This window comes from Protopterus annectens, chromosome 10.part0, assembly GCF_019279795.1.
Source record: "Protopterus annectens isolate FY-2018-M chromosome 10.part0, PAN1.0, whole genome shotgun sequence".
Classification (NCBI taxonomy): domain Eukaryota; kingdom Metazoa; phylum Chordata; order Ceratodontiformes; family Protopteridae; genus Protopterus; species Protopterus annectens.
This window is the reverse complement of record NC_056744.1, coordinates 708,559,326-708,580,519: the sequence shown is the minus strand read 5'-3', so window position 1 is coordinate 708,580,519 and position 21,194 is coordinate 708,559,326.

Here is a 21,194-nt window from a genome sequence, read left to right as displayed (position 1 = left end):
AGGCAATCTCTGCTTAACATACAAGGCCATGTCAAACCCAGAGCTGTTGGACATGCTACATTTAAAGAAATCCCAATCCCTCAGAGTCACATGCTCCAGGGATCTAAATCTTGTCATCACAATAAACAAAACATACTGGTGGGATAAGTTCCTGAACCAGAGACTCCCCAGACTCTGGAATTGACTGCCCATACATGTCAAGCAGAGCGCCTCTTTGGCCCTCTTCAAAAGGAACATTGACGATTGGATGGGAGAAAGGAAATTCACCCCGGGATCATGTCAGTCGCCCTGCTAGACAGGGGTCCAGGGAAGTAAACAGTGTAGAAAGAAATATCCGGGGAATTGTTATGGCTAGGCTTGTATAGGCCCTAGGGCCGATAGCCCAGTACTAACCTATGAACTAACCTATCCTATGAACCTATAAAAATGACGCCTTATTTTTTTGGGTTAGAAATTTTGCATGTGCCAGAGCAGTTTTCTCCACATGCTTACTGGACATCAGTGGTTCTGACGTTTTAACTTACCAATCGACATTTAGTGTATTCAGTCATCTTCCCTGTCCTCAGTTTTTCTTTAGTGAGTTAATGAGTCAGCTAGTCACACTTTCTCCATCCCTTTTCATGCCTCATACCCATGTATACATGACTCACACTTTCAGTCTCTTATATTCTAACCATCTTTCCATCTGCATCCCAAATTTCTGCTGTACTTGTTAAACATTTTTAAAGGCACTCTCATTTTTATCTGCCAGTATGCCATCAGCAATTACTATCCCTTACATAAAAACTAACTAAATAAATATATAAACAAATCTTTACTTCTCATCTTCTCCCAGTCTTTCTCTTCCCTTGAAACTAGATGCCCTTCTAACATTTTCATCACCATCTTCTGTACCTTATGCATGACTTTCTATGCATAATTTATTTTTTTATTTGTATCACTATCCACTTCAAGAAGTATCAAATCACTCTGCTGACTTCCATGTCCTTGGGCCCTTACAAAACTCATCCTGTCTGCATGCCTTTCCAAGTGTCAAACTTTTAAAACCTGCTGTGATTTTTTTTCTTCTCTATGTCCCCACCCAAGCCTTACCTCTGCTTTTCATCAAGTGTTATAGGCCCTTCCATATCTTACCAACTTTGTAAATTTTCAAACACCCCCATATCTGAGAAGAAAACTCTCTTAATATGTCTGGTATGTCTTCGTTTCCTGCTACTGTGGCCCTGATTTTGAAGCTGAGCTCCCTGAAAAAGCAAGTCCCCTTTGTTCTTTCACCCGCCACATCTCTTGAGTCTCACCACCTGTCTGATCTTCTCCTTAATTCTGCTGCTGCTCGATCATGCACTATGTCTGCAGTTCTTGCTTGAATCCATGGCCTCTCTCTGTTTCTACTCCCCTCACCACCTGTCTGACCTTCTCCTTAATTCTGCTGCTGCTCGATCATGCACTATGTCTGCAGTCCTTGCTTGAATCCATGGCCTCTCTCTGTTTCTACTCCCCTCACCACCTGTCTGACCTTCTCCTTAATTCTGCTGCTGCTTGATCATGCACTATGTCTGCAGTCCTTGCTTGAATCCATGGCCTCTCTCTGTTTCTACTCCCCTCACCACCTGTCTGACCTTCTCCTTAATTCTGCTGCTGCTCGATCATGCACTATGTCTGCAGTCCTTGCTTGAATCCATGCCCTCTCTCTGTGTCTACTCCCCTGATGTCACCATACCACTGTTCAACATTCTTCATCCCTCTTAGCATAGCTCAGCCTGTTTCCACCACCTGTTGCAATGTCTCCCAACTCCCACTGTGATTCTATCTTTTTATACAGATTTATAACCAGCCTAGCTCACAAAAATAACATCCCGCACCATGCTTACTGTCCTGCACCAATTCCTTTATTATCAATTGCATCCCACAGGCTTCACTCACTCTTCCCCAGTTCTAGATATTCATCAGCACTGTGCTTGTGCTCGCTATTCCCCTTTTCCCCTCAGCTCCATATGAGAGTGGTATGACAGGCAACTTCTATTTAATGCTTACTTTCATTCCATACATCTGTTAAAAATATATTTAATCTACTTGTCTGCTTTCTCTTACTACTCAAAAATGTTTTTACTCTTGTCCTTACTTTTTTGTCCATGCGTCAGTTGGCCTTGCCTGCCAAAGAAATATATATCAATTTCTTAGAACCAGGAAACAACCAGAGTAACAAGCACATAGCAGAGAGAAAACAAAAATGAAGAAGGAACTCATTATTAATTATACTCGTAAGAATAGCTTAAGTATCCACCAAATGCAGACGTCTGTCGCAGCCCCAAACCAGGAGAAAAAAAACAACAAAGAAAATTCAAAAACAAGCTCTTCATACTTGCATGGCAGGGAAATTACTCATAAGCATACATCCATGGAGCTAATAAGTGTCTATTGCCTATTGCTGATACTGAGTGGGACTTCAAAATCCCATTCTAAATTGCAGATGTTTCTTAAGATTTTGTGTATTCTCTGCCTTACACTTTGGACTATCTACTGCTCCAAGGGTTTTCACTAAGTGTCTATCTTCTTTGATGGACTACATCAACTGCAATTTAGACAACTTGCTTGTCTTTGGAGAGTCTGTTGAAAAGTGCAAGTAAACCCCCACGTGAGTAAGGAATCTCTTACAGAGTCTAGGATTCCAAGAGAACATTCAGTAGTCTTTTCTGGCTCTTACAGGATTGTTTTTCTGTGGTATCTGTTGGACACCTCAGTTCAAAGTGCATTTCTTACACAGGAAAAAAAAATAGTTACATTTAAATCTATTCCTGAGGTTTTTAACTCAGTATTTTGTCTCAGCAAGGGAAATTCTTCAAGATTCTAGGTTTCATGACATCAATGTTACTCATGATATCTGTTGCAAAACTCCTTTTTTTAATTTCTCCAAGTCTTTTGGGTTTCTAATACCATGATGGGAATGGACCCCATTTCTAAGTCAAAGTATGATTAAAGTTCATGAAATTAGTACTGTTTCAATCCTTGATGTTAGCCAGAAGTGCTCTTCTCAGCAGCTGCAATGTGCCCAGTAATGACCCCTGTAATTACTTATATTAGTACAATTGCAAATTCTTTTTTATAAGACCCATTGCTCCTACTACTATTGGAACTGTCTCTGTATCCTTCTTCCACATTGCCCTCATTTCTGCCTGCAACTGTCTCCAACCCATATAACATAGCTGATCTCACTACCTTCTTGTAGACCTACCCTTTCACTCTTACTGGTACTCGACTGTCACAAATCACTCCTGACACTCTTCTCCACCCACTCCATCCTGACTGTACTCTCTTCTTCACCTCTCTTCCACACTCACCATTACTCTGAACTGTTGGACCCAAGTATTTAAACTCGTCCACCTTTGCCACCTCTACTCCCTGCATCCTCACCATTCCTCTCTCCTCTTTCTCATTCACACACACATATTCTGTCTTAGTCCTGTTGACCTTCATTCCTCTCCTCTCTAGGGCATATCTCCACCTCTCCAGGGTCTCTTCCACCTGTTCCCTACTCTCACTACAGATCACAATGTCATCTGCAAACATAGTCCACGGGGACTCCTGTTTGATCTCGTCTGTCAACCTGTCCATCACCATTGCAAATAAGAAAGGGCTCAGAGCTGATCCTTGATGTAATCCCACCTCTACCTTAAATGCATCTGTCACTCCCACCGCAGACCTCACCGCTGTCACACTACCGTTGTACATATCCTGTACCACCTTTACATACATCTCTGACACTCCCGACTTCCTCATACAATACCACAACTCCTCTCTAGGCACCCTGTAATATGCTTTCTCTAAGTCCACAAAGACACAATGCAACTCCTTCTGACCTTCTCTGTACTTCTCCATTAACAGTCTCAGAGCAAACATCGTATCTGTAGTGCTCTTTCCTGGCATGAAACCATACTGCTGATCACTAATCATCACCTCCCTTCTTAACCTAGCTTCCACTACTCTTTCCCATAACTTCATGCTGTGACTGATCAATTTAATTCCTCTGTAGTTACTACAGCTCTGCACATCACCCTTATTCTTAAAAATTGGTACCAAAACACTTTTTCCTCCATTCCTCAGGCATCCTCTTACTTTCCAAGATTTCATTAAACAATCTAGGTAAAAACGCCACTGCCATTTCACCTAAACACCTCCATGCTTCTACAGGTATGTCATCTGGGCCAACAGCCTTTCCATTCTTCATCTTCTTCATAGCTATCTTTAATTCCTCCTTGCTAATCCACTGCACTTCATGATTCTCTATCCGCACAACATCCAACCTTCTCTCGCTCTCATTCTCTTCATTCATCAGCCCCTCAAAGTACTCCTTCCATCTGCTCAACACACTCTCCTCGCTTGTGAGTATGTTTCCCCCATTATCCTTTATCACCCTTACCTGCTGCACATCTTTCCTAGCTCGCTCCCTCTGTATAGCCAATCAGTACAGGCTCTTTTCTCCCTCCTTAGTGTCCAACCTTTCATACAACTCTTCATACACCTTATCCTTAGCCTTCGCCACCTCTCTCTTTGCCGTGCACTTCATCTCCTTATACTCCTGTCTACTTTCTTCATCTCTCTGACAATCCCACTTCTTCTTTGCCAACCTCTTTCTCTGTATACTCTCTTGTACTTCCTCATTCCACCACCAGGTCTCCTTGTCCTCCTTCCTCTTTCCAGATGTCACACCAAGCACCTTTCTAGCCATCCCCCTTACTAGGTCTGCTGTAGTTACCCAGCTATTCAGTAACTCTTCACTGCCACCCAGTGCCTGTCTTAACTCTTCCCAACTCCACCTCACAATTACCCTTTTTCAATTTCCACCATTTGATCCTTGGTGTTGCCCTCACACTCCTCCTCCTCTTCTTGATCACCAATGTCATCCTACAAACCACCATCCTATGCTGCCTAACTACACTTTCCCCTGCCACCACTTTATAGTCTCCAGTTTCCTTCAGACTGGCCCTTCTACATAAGATATAATCCACCTGTGTGCATCTTCCTCCACTCTTGTATGTCACCCTATGCTCCTCCCTCTTATTAAAATACGTATTCACCATAGCCATGTCCATCCTTTTCACAAAATCCGCTACCATCTGACCTTCTGCATTCCTTTGCTTAACACCATACTACCTATTGCTTCCTCATCCCCTCTGTTCCCTTCACCAACATGCCCATTGAAATCTGCTCCAATCACCACTCTCTCACCCTTGGGTACAGTCATTACCACTTCATCCAACTCACTCCAAAATTTTTATTTCTCATCCATCACACACCCAGCTTGTGGAGCATATGCACTAACAACATTCATCTTTACACCATCAATTTCCAGCTTCATAAACATCACTCTATCCGACACTCTTTTCACCTCCAAAACACTCTTAGCATACTGTTCCTTCAGGATAACCCCTACGCCATTTGTCCTCCCATCCTGCACTGATTTTTATAAATCATTTGATGAGCATGAAGCATCCTTCTTGTTTTCCTGCCCAACTTATCTAACACCTTTTGGGGCCAGTCAATCACTGAAAAACTGTAAGTTAGGAAAGGGAGAGAAAATCAGTTTTGAGCTTGGACTTTGCTCCTTGATGTTAGTGCTGTTTTTAGTATTAATTTAAGCCTTTTAAAATAGTCCCTACTAAGTTTTATTCACATTTCTTCACGTTTTAATGTTTATCCTTCAATTCCTAAATATTTATACACACTCTCTTACTCAAGTTCTTTTATATCACATTCCTGTCCAAGCTGATGGCTTCTTGGTGCTGCAGCTTTCCTGCTTTAAAGGTTGCTCTTGTACATTTATCAAGCCCAAAATATATTTCTATATCGTCTGAAAAAAGCTTTGACCACTTGTAGTTGTGGTTTCAGTTCCTCATCTGATGAACTAGACATTTTTAAATCATATACAAAAAGAAGATGTGAAGTCTTTATATTTTGTTTTCTGGGATCCAAATTGTAGCTATGACCTAATCTGTTAAGTAGAGAGCTTAATGTGTTAAGGGCAAGACAATAGAGCAGAATCACCCTGGAATATCCTCCTTTGAATTTTTATCCCTGGAATAGTAATTTGTCCTTTATCATGGCTTAACTGCAAAGTTGTTTGTCACTGTTTCATAGTCGCTGTAATGTAATTGATCCATTTTTAAGCACTCCTGTAGCCATGAATGTGGGATACTGTCAAATGCTTTTTTGTAGTCTATCAATGATATACATAGATTCTTTCCCTTTTTACAGTTCTCCATTATGACTTTATTTAACAACAAATGATCCTTTGTTCCATATGACTATTACCCTTTTGTTCTTTTGCCATGATTGAGTTTTCTTCTAAATGGCTGCAAACTCTGTCGGCATCAATTCCAGTGAATAGTTTATATGTCATCGGAAGGCAAGTTATTGGTCTATAATTTTTAGGACAGCTTGCAGGTTTGCCATTAAGCAGTAGTATTGTTTTTTCTTGTTTTAACCTGGCTGATGTCTTTTCGAGGTGTACATATAAATAGTTCTTACTCATGGCTAAATCGTTATGTAAAGATGTCAATACCTTTAGCCAGAAGGTAAGTACTGCATCTGGGCCTGGGGGGTTCCAATTAGGAACTTTTCTTCACTTTATTTCAGTCTCTTTGGCTGTTATTTCTTCGCAGTTCATATCCTGTACATTTGAACTTCTTATTCTTTCTTTTACTTCTTCTATCCATTTAGCATAGCTGTTATGTTCCACAGGATCTTCATAGATATTTCTCCAAAATGTAACTGTTTCTTCTTTTTTTGTAGTGTTTCAATTCCTTTCGCCTTGTTTCCAATTCTCTATAAAACCTTCTTGGGTCATAAATAAATTTATTATTTTGAACTTTTTCTTTATATTTATCTGCATATCTTCTATGTTTTTTTTCCTGCCTGTGCTGATATTTTTAGTTTATTATTTGCAATAGTGTATGATAGATCTTGATCTGTTGATACTGTGCATTGCTTTTATCACATCTGTCTTTCTGAGTATTTTTGTTGATCTTCTCCCTTTTCAATACTCTTCTTACAATGAAAATTCTTATCTTAATTGCTTTATAGTTTTCCTCCATTTGATAATTCTTTAATAGGATTTGGTTTCTCCCCTTCTTTTCTCTTTCTACCCTGTGTTTTTGTGGTAAGACTTTATCTGTTATTAATTTAGCTGCACAGTAGTATACCCCATTTACTTCTGTTATATTGTATGAATTTTTATGGACAGTCCTAATTACTGTGTTCATTTGTTTTATCAAACTTCTAACTTTTGGGGTTTTAGTGACTTTCTGTAGTCTATTTCTTTCATTGATCTTAATATGTTTGTCCATCTCTATTAAAGCATGCAAAATTTCTCTTAGATCATTTTCTTCTAAACTGAAGGGACATTCTTTGTTCCCCATTTCCTATGGACATGCAATAGAAAGTTCCAGAGTATCTTCCTGTGCCACATTCTCTTCAGTTTTGTTCTGTGTCATCCTTTGCTCTTTCATATGGGAACTCATTGGCTTCCCACTCCACTGGTTTCTCCTTAGTTTGGGGATCCATTGCTCTATCCTGCTGTGGTGTTTTCTGAGTTAGATTTTCAACACTAAATCCTTTACTTGCAGGCACTCCATAATCGCAGTGTCTGTTTACCTTCTCCATTACTAATCCTCTTTTCAACACTAAATCCTTTACTTGCAGGCACTCCATAATCGCAGTGTCTGTTTACCTTCTCCATTACTAATCCTCTTTTCAACACTAAATCCTTTACTTGCAGGCACTCCATAATCGCAGTGTCTGTTTACCTTCTCCATTACTGATCCTCTTTTCAGCACTAAATCCTTTACTTGCAGGCACTCCATAATCGCAGTGTCTGTTTACCTTCTCCATTACTGATCCTCTTTTCTACTTTTCTCTTTGTTTTCATTTTTTTTTTTGAATTGTAAAATGTTCCATATCCGGATGCTTTTGCCTATATTGCTCTTCAGATACCTCTGGTGTTGCTGTTTTTGTATTGATTAGTTTTGCTTTCTACTTTGCATAAATATTACACCATATTAAATCTGATTTTCTTTCCCATGTGCATATTACTTCTTCAGATGTTTCCCATTCCTCCTGTTTCTCCTTACTTTGGGGACTCATTCCATCATGATGTGATATAACCTGTGTTCGACTTTCTGCACTAAATGCTTCACTTTGCGAGTATTCCATAATTTCAACTTCTATTTTTTTAACTTCTGTTCTACATTTTCCCTTTGTTATTGTATTTGTATTGGCAAGTTATCCATATCTGGATGCCTTTGCCTGCATTTCTCTTCAAATATCTTTGGGGCTGCCCTTTTTCTGTTGATTAATTTGGCTTTCTCCTTTGCATAAATATTGCACTATATACAGATCTCTCTTTCTTTCCCATGTCAATATTTCTTTTTTATACCTTTCAAAAGACACTAGATTTTGTTCTTTATACTTTCGCACTTCTGCAGATGCTTCTTTTTCCAAATGGATCAAGGTTTCTGTTTTTCATAAATCTGTTGTATTAATGAACACACAATTTTATTTGAAGTTTCTGACAGGTTTTCTGAAGTATTTTTATTTCCTCTAATTTCTCTCAATCTTTTTGTTTATGTTCTGTCTGGAAATTCTGGGTTTTTGCATAATAGTAACAATACATAATTTCTTTCGTATCCTCAGTAGTCCACTGCACTGTTTTTATGGCAGTTTTTGCGATTTTTAGCAACTGCTGCTTTCTTCTACAACAGAGGAGCCATCCTTCTCCTGGGCCTGGCCTAGCCCCATTCAAGGAATGTTTCCGTGTCTTGAGGATACTACATTGCCATTTTATTCCAGTCCTGGCACCAGTGCATCTACCAGAATTGGGCACTTCTTTATCCTGGGTCTTGTGCACGCAGGTATGTTTTTATTTTTATTTTTTAACCTACTTCTGTCCATGATATATGCTATATAAAATGCAGTCTATATATTAGTGTCATCTTGGTGAGATTTTATGAAAAAGAGGTTCCACCTTGTGAAGGTACTCATCAAGATTTGAGGATGAATTAAATTGCAGCAATGCTTCTCTCCTTTGCTTGCTAACTTATCATCTCTCCATTCAGACACCTAGCATCTCTCCATTCCGACCCTCTTTGAATACATTTTTTTTTTACCAGAAATTGGTAGTGTCACCATTCTAATTTCTCCAAATCTTTTGGGTTCCTAATACCATGATGGGAATGCACCCTATTCCTAAGTCAAAGTACGATTAAAGTTCATGAAGTTAGCATTGTTTTAATCTTTGATGTCAGCCAAAAGTGCTATTCGCAGCACCTGCAATGTGCCCAGTAATGACTCCTTCTGCAATTTGTATAGGGTTGCATGGATTGGTAACATATCTAAATATCATTGTAGATTCTTTTTTATAAGACCCATTACTATTGGAACTGTCTGGGTATCTTTCTTTCACATTGCTCTCATTTCTGCCTGCAGATCCAGGTATTTTATGACTTTGTGTTTCTCTGTATGCAAGACACAATAGTCACTGGGTGTGGCAATTTCAATGATCAATGCTAGTTTTGCCTTATTTTCTTAGGTTCATAGGTCTGTACTGGGCTAATGGCCCTGGGGTCTTTACAAGCCTAGCTATAGGCATCATGCCACCTGACCTTAATTCCCAGTGCCTCTGTCGAGTAGAGCCACTGGAGTTATCCCTGGGAGGGGGGGGGTTCTATTTCCCATCCACTCATCAAGATTTCTCTTGAAAAGGGACAGTGAGGTGCCCTGGTTGACATGTATGGGAAGTCTATTTCATAGCATGGGCAGTCTCTGGGTTATGAACCTGTCCCTCCAGTACATTCTGTTGATTATGGCAATGAGGTTAAGGTCTCTGGAGCATGTAGCATTTCTAACAGAGCTGGGTCAGACATGGCTGTGTAAGTCAAGCAGAGATCACCTCTAAGTAGACGATATGAGACAGAGAATAGTTGGTGATTTTGAGTCTGTCCATATAGGACAAGTGTTTAAAGCCTTGGATCCTCTTTGTGAGATACTTTTGTGGCCTCTCTAGTTGTTACAGGTGTCTAGTGAGGTACATGACAAATGGGGCATTGTACTTGATGATTGGTCTAATGAGGGAAGAGCAGAGGGGGACAATGATCTCTTTCTTCCTGGATGCAAAACCCTTAGCAATAAGATGTGCCACTATATCTGGTTTTCTAGCATCTATCTTTTGAATTGTTGGTAATGGGTGATTCCATGTGATATAAACTTCTTCATTTTCTATGATGCTTTGTGGCTCATGTTTTATTATTCAGTCACTTTAACACCATGATGTTGGCACAATCCCCAGTGCAACAGTCTCACCACATTATTATGCCTTTCAGTATACAGTCCTTCTGCCATTAGTGTGTTGCAACCAGCAACAAGATGTGTGACTGTTTCCAGTTATGTTTTACAAAACCTACATTTATCTGTTTCTCCCACATATTCAATGGACTTTGCAAACCATCATATACATAGCCCACTATCTTGGGCTATCAATATTAACCTTTCATTTCTTGGTTTGAATTTGCCTCGCCTTAACCATTCCTGCATTCTTTCCTGATCAACATGAGGCTCTTCTAGAAGTTTTCTATACTTATGTTATATTTATGTTTTTTCCACATTTCTTGCCCTCTCATCTGGTCCCTCACCTTGTATTCTTTCTTTTGTTTTTGGCACATTCAGTTGCTGCCTGTTTTTTATCTGCTTCTGGTTTGACTTCCATTCCTGCTTGACATTGATATGCTTCTGCTAAATTAAGCGAGGTCCAGAGAGGCTGTGTGGACAGCCTTACCCTCATCCACAGCTCTGGAGACTGATTTGAAGAAGTCAATCAGGTACAGGAGACAAGATCGGCCCTTCACAAACCCAAACTAGATGGGGTCCAGTGTTTGAATGTTGCCAATGTCTTTGTTTATAAGTTCCATAATAATTCATTCCATGCCCTTGCAGATCAGGCTCGTCAGACTGATGGGACCGTAGTTCTCGGGATCCAAGGTGGATCCCACCTTGTGGAGTGGGATAACTGTAGCTGTGCGCCACTCAGTGGGCATGAAGCCTGAGGTGTGGCTATGATTAAGCATGACACTTAGGTGAGGTGCCAGTTCATTTTGTAGTTCATGTAGTACACAGCCCGAGATGTCATCTGGTCCCATGGATGCTGTATTCTTAGCTTTGGAGAGTGTGGTTTCTACCTGTGTGGTTGTGATTACCAGAATTTGGCAATATTTTGGTATTGAGATGGGCCCTTTAGGGGGTGAGAGCGGGGTGAAGTTGGCACTTAATTGATATGCCAGGATATTATCAATATCCTTGGGATCAGTATATTTAATGTCATTCTGTTGTAGGTCAGAGCAGATCTGAGCATTGCCATTTAGATTCTTGACATAACTATAAAACGCCTTGTGGTTGTCTTTAAAATTTTTGGCAATTTTATTATCGTAACTAGCTTTGGAGGATTTTATGAGGGATTTTAGCTTCTTTCTGAGGCTGGTAAGGGAATGTTTTGTATCCTGGGATTTTCCTCTTTTCTGCAACAGTTTCTTCCTTCTGTTGTATAGTTTGTTTATGGCAGGGGACCACCAGATTGGCTTCCTTTTTTTTTGGAGGAGAGTGTTTTGGTTCTATTTGGGATGCATGATTCATGCATGAGTGGATGTGCTCGTACAGTGCCTTAGTGTAGGATTCAGCAGTCAAACTTTCAGCTCCTGTCTGCATGGGTGCCACGAAGTTTGTCACTTCTAACTTAAGTAGCATGAAGTTGGCTTTGGAGAGCTTTTTTAAGAGGTTTCCTTACTGTGTGGTGGGGGTGGGATGTGGATGTCAAGGGTGATTTGCTTATGGCCGGACCTGACCAATAATGGGGTGACCACTGGTGTGGAGCCTCTATCTCCCATGTTGGTAATGATGAGGTCTAGGATAGTTGATCCAGGGCGTTGGAATTTATGAATTCCAAGAACTGCTGGGAAAAGGTGTTGGTACCCAAGTAGTTTTCCCAGTTAATGGCAAGGTAGTGGAAATCACCCAACATTAGGGTGTTTGGTTGCATCTTAATATTTTCCAGTATGTTTAGAAAGGTGTAGTGAGAATCTTGGGGAATGGTGGGGGATCTGTAGCAAGCTACAATTTGGATTGCAGTCTTACCTAGTGTTAGTTGCACCTGAAGAATTTCAGATGCATTGTGTTGGGCAACTAGCCTGGACATGTGAATATCCTTGGTGAATATGGACACTCTTCCACCTTTAGTGTTTTGGTCTTGGTTTGGTGGCCGAAAAGTGTGGTAAGAGTTATAGCCTGGTATTGCAGGGGTGCTCTCTGAAGTCTTGAACCAGGTCTCAGTTACTGCACAGATATCGATGTTCCCCATTTTTAGGAGTGTCTCGCAAGAGTGCATTTTGAGGTTTAGACTTCTAGCATTGAGTAGCATTACCTTCAGATTTTGCATGCTTGTATCTGTTATGGTGGTGGTTTTTCCTTTGAACCTTGCCCAAAAAAAGGCACTATAGGGGTGGCAAGAGCTTTAGCCAGTAACCTGAATCCCAGGGGTGACAGGTGCAGACCATCTCTGGCAAAGCATCGTGGTTTGTCGATCATGTCGCCCCAGGCAGACAGATACTGGATCCCCTTTGAATGACACCAGAATCTTAGCCAATTGTTGAAGTCAATCATTTTGTCCTTATACTGTGATATCATTCTGGGCGTAGGCAGGCTGCTACTCAGGGCTAGGGTCATACCTGCCTGGGCCATATGATCCGGGAGCTCTTCCATGTCTCTTTTCATGTAGTCCAGGGAGGTACATCTCAAGTCATTCACTCCAACGTGGACAATGACAGAGTCATATTTGTACTTGTTGTGGAATGACTTGAGTGCATGCGTTATGTGGCGGATCCTGGCACCCGACAGGCAGCTGACTGTAATTTTCTCCTTGCTCAGACTGGTGAGTGGGACTTCAGTGTGCCTGACTATAGAGTCACCTATGACTAAAGTGTTGCATACATTGTCTTGCCTTAGGGCCTGTTGTTGGGTGGCACACTGGTGTTGTGAGCTATGTGTCACTTTGGTTGTGTGTGGTGTTTGTTTGCGTTTCAGCTTCGGTCCTTGTTGCTTGGGCAGGTTAATGTTAAGGGATTTCGCATAATATATACATACATACATATAAATATATATATATATATATAAAATGTTCCTATAATATGAGGTGCATGATGTCATAATATTTCAAATTATGTGGACTAAGAATTCTTCTGCTCAGTTTTACTTGGCACATGGGCAATATCTGAAACTGATCTTTGTGGTCAATGCATAATAACTAACTAAATAAAATAACTAAAATCTCTTGTCTCAGGATTTTTCTTCATTAAAAATAATCATTTGCAGTGAGATTCTGACTTCGTGATATTCTTTTTCTTTCAGTGCATGCAGTATATGATATCTATTGCAGTGTACCATAGTCAGTAAAAGATGACAGAAGATGGAAACCTTTAACTACTGCTAGTTTGCAATGTAAAAATCAATGTAAAGATCAGGCTATCTGCTTTGTGAAATTTTATTTTTTTTTGCATTGCAAACTAGCAGTAGTTAAACGTTTCCATCTTCTGTCATCTTTCCCTGGGAAAAATTCGCTATTCTGACTGTTCGATGTTTGTGGATTTTGATGTTTAGGGTTTGATATTATAACATTCGATCTTTGTAGATTTCGATATTATAATATAGACCCGTCTATAAGGATGTGTTATAGATGGTACTGACCAATGTCATACAGCTGTTATGCCCACTGCAGGAAGCAGTTGTCATTTGAGTTTGGCCAGTCCATAAAATGTGTATTTTTGTTGCACATTGCTGTCGGTTTAACATTAAAACAGATAAAAGAATGGAAATAAAAAATATGTGGAGTCAGACATTCCCTTGTTAATGTAGCACTATATTTTACTTGCAAAACAGCAACTCCTGGCATTTCATTTTTGCCTTGGTTTGCACTTGATAAGCCCTGAATCTCTGATTCAATATTATTTAAAGCTATGTATTTTCCTTCCATTGCACCTAGTGCATATTTCAACAAATGTATGTATGTATTTCTGAAAAAAAAAACTTTTTTATTTTACGTTACAAGACATGTATAATTTTGCTAGATGATTAGCCTGCTATTGTGAGAGGTGTTAACATCAGCATCATTGTTATTTTCAATGATTAAACCGGCCATCCTGTTGCTAATGTTATGATACTGGTACCCTTAGTGTTAACAAAGTGCACCTTAAATATTCCCTACAGTAATATAACACATGAGGAATTAGGAGGTGGAAAGTGTTCACTTTCCTTTGATAAGACTTGCGCTGTCAGCAATGTTAGAAGAAGAAACATGACAGGATATGCTGTTCTTGCTTTTAAAATGCCTGTGATAGCACTGATACTAGGAAACATATTTTCATACTCATGATACCAGCTGTCTTGAACAGCTGGCTCACTCGTTATCCATTACTTCCTCATTCACATCCAGTTAACAAACTATTTGAAATGGAATGAAGTAGTGCGCCTGAAATAACTTAATCAATGCCAGTAATGAGCAATGCTGTCATACTGAAGTTAATGTTGCCAAGTCACATATTTACTGGAATAGATAACTTCTTTTGTGCAGAATCTGCATCTCTTCTCTGTGCGTACATGGGTTTCCCTGAGTGACCCAGTTTGTTCCAAACACGTCATCATGTTGTACTGCCAAATATAGCATAACAGCAGGCATTGCACATTGTCACAGTCATGCCACCACAGAGTTAATATGTTTAAGCGAGGGAGTGTAGGAGTGAAACGCCAACACTGGGGGTGGTGTGGACAAACTGTCTCATAAAATAAATGTTACTAAGTGTGCCACTTTTATTGTTGATGTTTGTAGGGTCATTAGGTGTGATCACAAAATAAAAGTGTTTGGTTTCTTTCAAGATGACTTGCTATTTTTGTAGCACTGTAGGTGAGTTGTTAGTGTTTTGACAATATAGGTATTTATGTGAAAATGGAGCAATACTATCAGGAAACTATTAGGTTTCCTTTTGTCATCAAATATGTTTCAAAAGTTGTGTTTGCTGTCAGTTTGTGTATTTGTGTATGATCTGTAGAGTCATAGTTATTAAGGTATCTCTACCTATCTGTCTGTCTATCTGCTAATTTACCTTTACCGTCCGTTTAACCTGAGAGGAAAGCCATGTAAAGTACAAAACAGATGCACAGCAATCCGACTGCTATGTTTCCCACTAGTATATTGCTACAGGTTATTCGCTGCAATGCTTCTTAATGCAAAGGCAAGCTCTAAATGAGCATTGCTTTTGTCTTCTTAGGCAGACAACAGTATAAGATTTATACTGCAGCTGCAATTAGTAGAGATGGTTTACTGCCAGCTCTTTCCTTTCGAGATGATCACAGGGGACTACCTGCATCTACAGATTAGGTAGTTTCATTCATAAATCTGATTTCACACACTGAATTTTCATATTTACAAAATGCAGAGCAATGCAGCTCTTTCGTATATGCTCAACAATGTTATTACCAAAGAAATCCAGTAAAATACAAGCACAAATAACCGGAGCAGCACATACCCACAGATATAGCAGATTCTAGTTTATACAATTATATTTCACAAGTTTTAGATCACTATGAATTGCAGATACTGGATAATGTGTAGAACTCATAAAGCGGATGTAACTGGTCCTTCCACACTGTATAGGAATTCAATAATTACAAGGAGGTGCAGTGGTGTAAAGATTGCTAAACTGAACAATAGCCGTAACTACATGCTGTTGTCATTTATGATATAAAACACTAAGTACTAAATTACTGCAATTACAGTACAGAGGCAGACAATGCCACACTGCAGACCTGTATATGACATTACATAGCAACAATAGTTCCTAAATGTGATTACAGTGAATTCAATTAAACAGGTGAAAATGAGAAGGAAAGGAGGGAATCATAGTCTTAGACATGAGCGAGGTTGGTGTCACAGGTAAAGCAAGATTAGAATGGCAGAGGAGAAGGAGGGTTATCCAAGAGGCAGAGAGGAAGTAGAAGTGGACTGTATACAAGACAGAAAACATTCAACTGGATCGAAGAGCAGTTCATAAAACATTCAGATTATTCAAGAATTATTAATACTTAAACCCTCCAGTTTAAACAAAGTAATTAATCGCAGTAAGAATGAATACCAACGCAGATGAGAAAAGCAAGAAGAAAGGAATGGAAAATGGAAGAATAAGAGCTTGAAGAACAAGAAGGAGTGGGTGAGGAAAACAGTGAGAGCAGACAGAATACAGTATAGAAGCAAAGTAAATCAACTTGCTACTTAAGCTATAATAAATTGCTGAAGAAACCATCTGAGCTTACCTATTGCCTTGTCCTTTAACTTTATAAGCAACTTAGTTTTAAATTACATGAGGTCATGAGAATGTCTAATCTCATCAAGGAGCCAAATTCATACAATTCATCCATGTATGTAAAGTGCATGACCATAGACAAAATGTTTATTATGAGGTTGTACACATCTGCAGTCTTTAGCACTACAGAGTAGGAAAAGATTTTGTATATTATAAAGCAAAGTAGTAGAAAACAATTGTTCTCTTCAGCAAGTCAAAATGTCCTCTTACAGATTCTCTGTGATGATCTCTACCTCATGACAGACACATACATTTGCAGATTTTTATTTGTAAAAAGTCTAGGTATCACATTAGCATCACTGAAATCATTAAAGGTTAGTGGAAGTCTATTCCAGTCTCAGCATCAATTTTCCTTTCTTGATTGCCACGCATATCTCAGACCATAAATTTTGATATCCAGTCCATCTTCATTTGTTTCTTGAATTTAGCCTTTGCATCCATTGTGTGCACCTTCATGGTAATGGAATTTACAATTCAAATGCTCATGTATTTAAGGTATAGGATATGTTCCAAGGACTGGCCACTGTAATATATCAAGGATGAGCTTCTGGAAACTTCCTTGTACCTAGCATTAGATGTCACTGTAACTTTTTTTTTTATTCCAACTCTGTTCAGACCACTGGGACTATATAATGTGTCAATTAACATAAGACATAGGACATGACTGCTTGAGATACACATCCTAATCTGAAGCACCAATGGCTGGGTCACACTTTTCAGTTTATGGACCAATCAGCCTCAGAACGGGAAGTGCATTCTTCAGTGCTATAGGAAATCCTCCATGGTACCCAGATGTGAAAACTTTACACTGGCCACCAGTTGCATTGTTAAGAAGGGGGAAAACTGGGTCTCTCTTACTCTTTGTTTTGTTGTAGCTGGTTCTAGTGTTTTGACGACAAGACAGCTTCTTTGGTAAGAGTCAGTGGGATGTGTGCACATATTAAATATCTGTTTGAAAACAAATTAAAAAAGTACTGCCATCCTTTTGAACTTTTCAGTCCTTCTGCCTTTGGCACTATCCCTTATACTCTAATAGCGTCAGCAGTACATTTTAAGTAGCTTCATGTACATTTTGTAAAATCAATATAAAAGTAAACTATGTAAGTTTTGCAACTGTTGATAAGCCAAGGATGAGCTATAAGTGTAATCCTTAAAGACTGAGGCTGAAAATAAGAATATGGGAAATATAAATACTAAAGGCTCTGGTAATGCCAACTATTCACCCTTAATGCCAAGTAGGAAATACATATATTCACTACTAAAGCACCACAAACAGTGGAATATGTTTTTAATATAAAGTTTTACACATATTTTGTTTCATATAGTATCTTTGACTAGATAGTGAGTAATATAGATTTTCTGTCTACATATTAATATGTTGTTAGGAATTATATATCACACATCTATGCATTTTATAATTAGTGGGTGTGATTTTTAAGTGCAGTATTATTGATTTTTAAGTACAGTATTATTAGTTACATGTTCATTTATTTCTGTTTATATCTGTTTATCTGTTTATATTTTTTATATTTACATTTTATCACATTTATATTTGTTGCTTCGTATATATATATATATATATATATATATATATATATATATATATATATATATATATATATTACATGTCTTATTACAGCATTTATTGAAACTATTGCCCTTTGACATATTCATTGAATCGCTTAAATGCAGCTTGATGAATATGTGTCGTTCTTTATGTGTTCGCTCAAAAGCAGTTTCATGCTTCTAATATAGACCCAGGAGAACAATATCTGGGGAATAAAGGGATATGGTTGCATGCAGTACATCATTTTTGTTAGGCATACATCTGATGCTGATGTTGAGAATTTAGGTCAGCTGGTTATCTAATGGGAGTTAGGTTAAGCTTGTCCTGATTAACGTTGCTTATGGGGTTAGCTGAGGGACTGGGATTTGGCTGTATGTCTCCAATAAGTATCAGTTGTGAAGCAATGTTCACAATGAAATGGAAATATTTGTAGATAGGTTATGATGCATGGAAATGTGACCTTTTGAAGAGTTATGCGGAATTCTAAATGGGGTTAGTTCTAGGTTAGAGTGATTGTAGATTGTGGAAGAGATATGAAATGATATTTGGGTGGGTAAAATGGAGTAGATCTGGGTAGGTGATTTACTGTGTAGGTTGGTGTTGAGGTTATTTTGATATGAGGTGAGGTGTGTTAGTAGTGAGAGAGTTATAATATATAAGGCCTATAAGGAGTGCATTTTGGACTTGCTGCTGTTTTGTTGAAAAAAGAGGAGTTAAAAAGGGGGGATAGTAGAACAGGTTCAGTTGGGGAAGGAATACAGGTATGGGTTAGAATTGGTATTGTAGAAGTATAAATAGGTTAGATACATGTTTGAGTTAGAATTAGTAGCTGTAAAAGTATTTGTGGGTGTGCACCTGTTCATGTAGTATAGGTGGATTAATGATTACATAAGCTATTGTGGGTGTGGTATATGATCCTTAGTTTTGGATTGGTCAGAACTGGAGGAGGGGTAATGTGTGGTTAGCTATAAATTAAATGAAAGTGGGGGATGATAATGTCTTCAGTATGCTTTATGAAGTTATTATTAATAATGTGGTTAATATTATGAATCTTTTTTCCGAGATACTTAATTATATTCTTCCTCCAATTATAGTCATATTTGTTTACAAACAAGATGTTATTCATTGATTGATTAATAAGGTTTCTGTCTTTTTGTTGTTAAATTACATTGAAGAGATTTGTTGGAATATGTCAATATCTCTGCTTAGTTTATCAGTTGAATCATTCATAGTTCCCACTGTTAACAAACTGTCATCTGCAAAGAGCTGTATTTCGGATTCACAGTTATTAGCTATTTGAATTCTTCTGCTATTTTATTTGTTCTTATACTGATGGCAGAATGCTCAGTTGTTAAAGCAAGCATCAAGGGGGACAAATGGCATCCTTGTTTACTTCCTTTATTTAGACTAAATTGTCTGATGAAGTCTGGCGGATGGGCGGATGAAAGCTAACATTGTTTGAAGTGGTTTTCTATACATCTTTTGAATTTAATGACATCTTGTACTCATTAAACTTTTCTTTATTTAGACTAAATACTTGAGATATGCAAGGATCAGTTTTAATCAAATGTATAACTTACTAATCATATTAATAAATTCTTCAGTAAATTAAAATATTCTTAACATTTTAAATAAGTAATTTATATTAACTGAGACAAACACCACCCTGATATCTAGAAGTATTAAAGACAATTCTTTGTTTGTATGTTTAGGTATATCTAAAATTATAGTCACTATCTTGATGTTATCATACGTCAGCCTGTTAATAATACACCCAGTGTGATCTTTTTATATAATAAGATCCATGATGTTTTTTAGTTTCTTTGTAAGTATTGTGATAAACATCTTTTAGTCAGCATTAAGGAAAATGTTTTACTCCAAGAAGAAAGAGTTCTATGATTCCCCCACTTAAGAATCCAGGAAATTAATGAGTACTTCCATGGCATTGGCACTAAGTTTCAAGTTTGAATTAATATGGTGGAAATAGTTTGTATATTTCAGCAATCAAACCCAGTGCTTTACAATTCTTACATTTTAATAGCATATTTAATATCAGTAAGAGAAATTGCTTTATTAATAGATTTTTAGACACCTTTACTAAATTATCACTTAAGACATAGGCAAACGTACATTAACTGAAAAGAAAACAAACCATTTTAACATTTTCCATGTAAATTCAGCTCATATATTTTCTTTTCTACTGTTATCAGTTAAACATTAGAACATATTGCTGAATGCAATTGCTGCCTCCTCCTGAGTATTGTTATGCATGTATTGTTCCCACAATTTCCATTTACTTCAATGTAATTTGCTTTTTCCCTTTTCTAAAAAACCCTCTTCCAGTTCTTTTACTTCATTTAAAATATTCAATACCTCAAATACAGTTGGTATAAACTTTGATTTGAAATTTCTAGTAATTGCCTTTTTGACAGCCAACAGAATTAAACTTAATAAGGCCTTACTATGTCAAGGCTATTCTGATCTTGTATCCCAGCTCAAAAGAATCATTTCCTTACTTACAATCATTTGCTCACCCATTATTTCTGATAGTAACCTGTAGGGAATTTTTAAAATCTTCCAACTCATTGCACTTCTAAAACATATATTCCCAATATTCCCAGTTACCTTTTTCTTCTCCATCACACCTCCAACATTTGCTGTCAGCCTGGGGGAAAATTATTTGAAGTCGGCTTGGGATATAAAATAACTATGTAAACACTTCCAAGCAACAATCATAAACCTTTGGGACTTGGTTGCTCTACTTGGGAGCCATACATCTGTCTTCCCATTGTTTTCTTGTAAATTGCTTTTCTGGTCTCTCTTCCCAATCTTTTATAACCTTCTCTGGTTGATTTTTATAGTTATCATGCAATATTTTATATTCCCTGCTGATCACTCTTTTTTATAACAGCTGCTTCTATTCTAATGTTAACTGAAACCTCTACCAGAGCAGATCTTTCACTTAAAATTCCCCTATCCCCTTTCTTTGCCTGTACTCTAAGATTAAGCCCTGGTAGGGAAACACTCTCTAGCTTGTAATCCAAATGTCTTTTTGGCCTCATCTCATTGTATTACCTTTTCTGCTTGATTTCTTTTTTCTCATTATCTTGGTTCCTTTGTCAGGTTTCTTCAGTAAATTTCAGTCCCCTCTTGCCTATTTTCTGTACCCCTACTTGTAG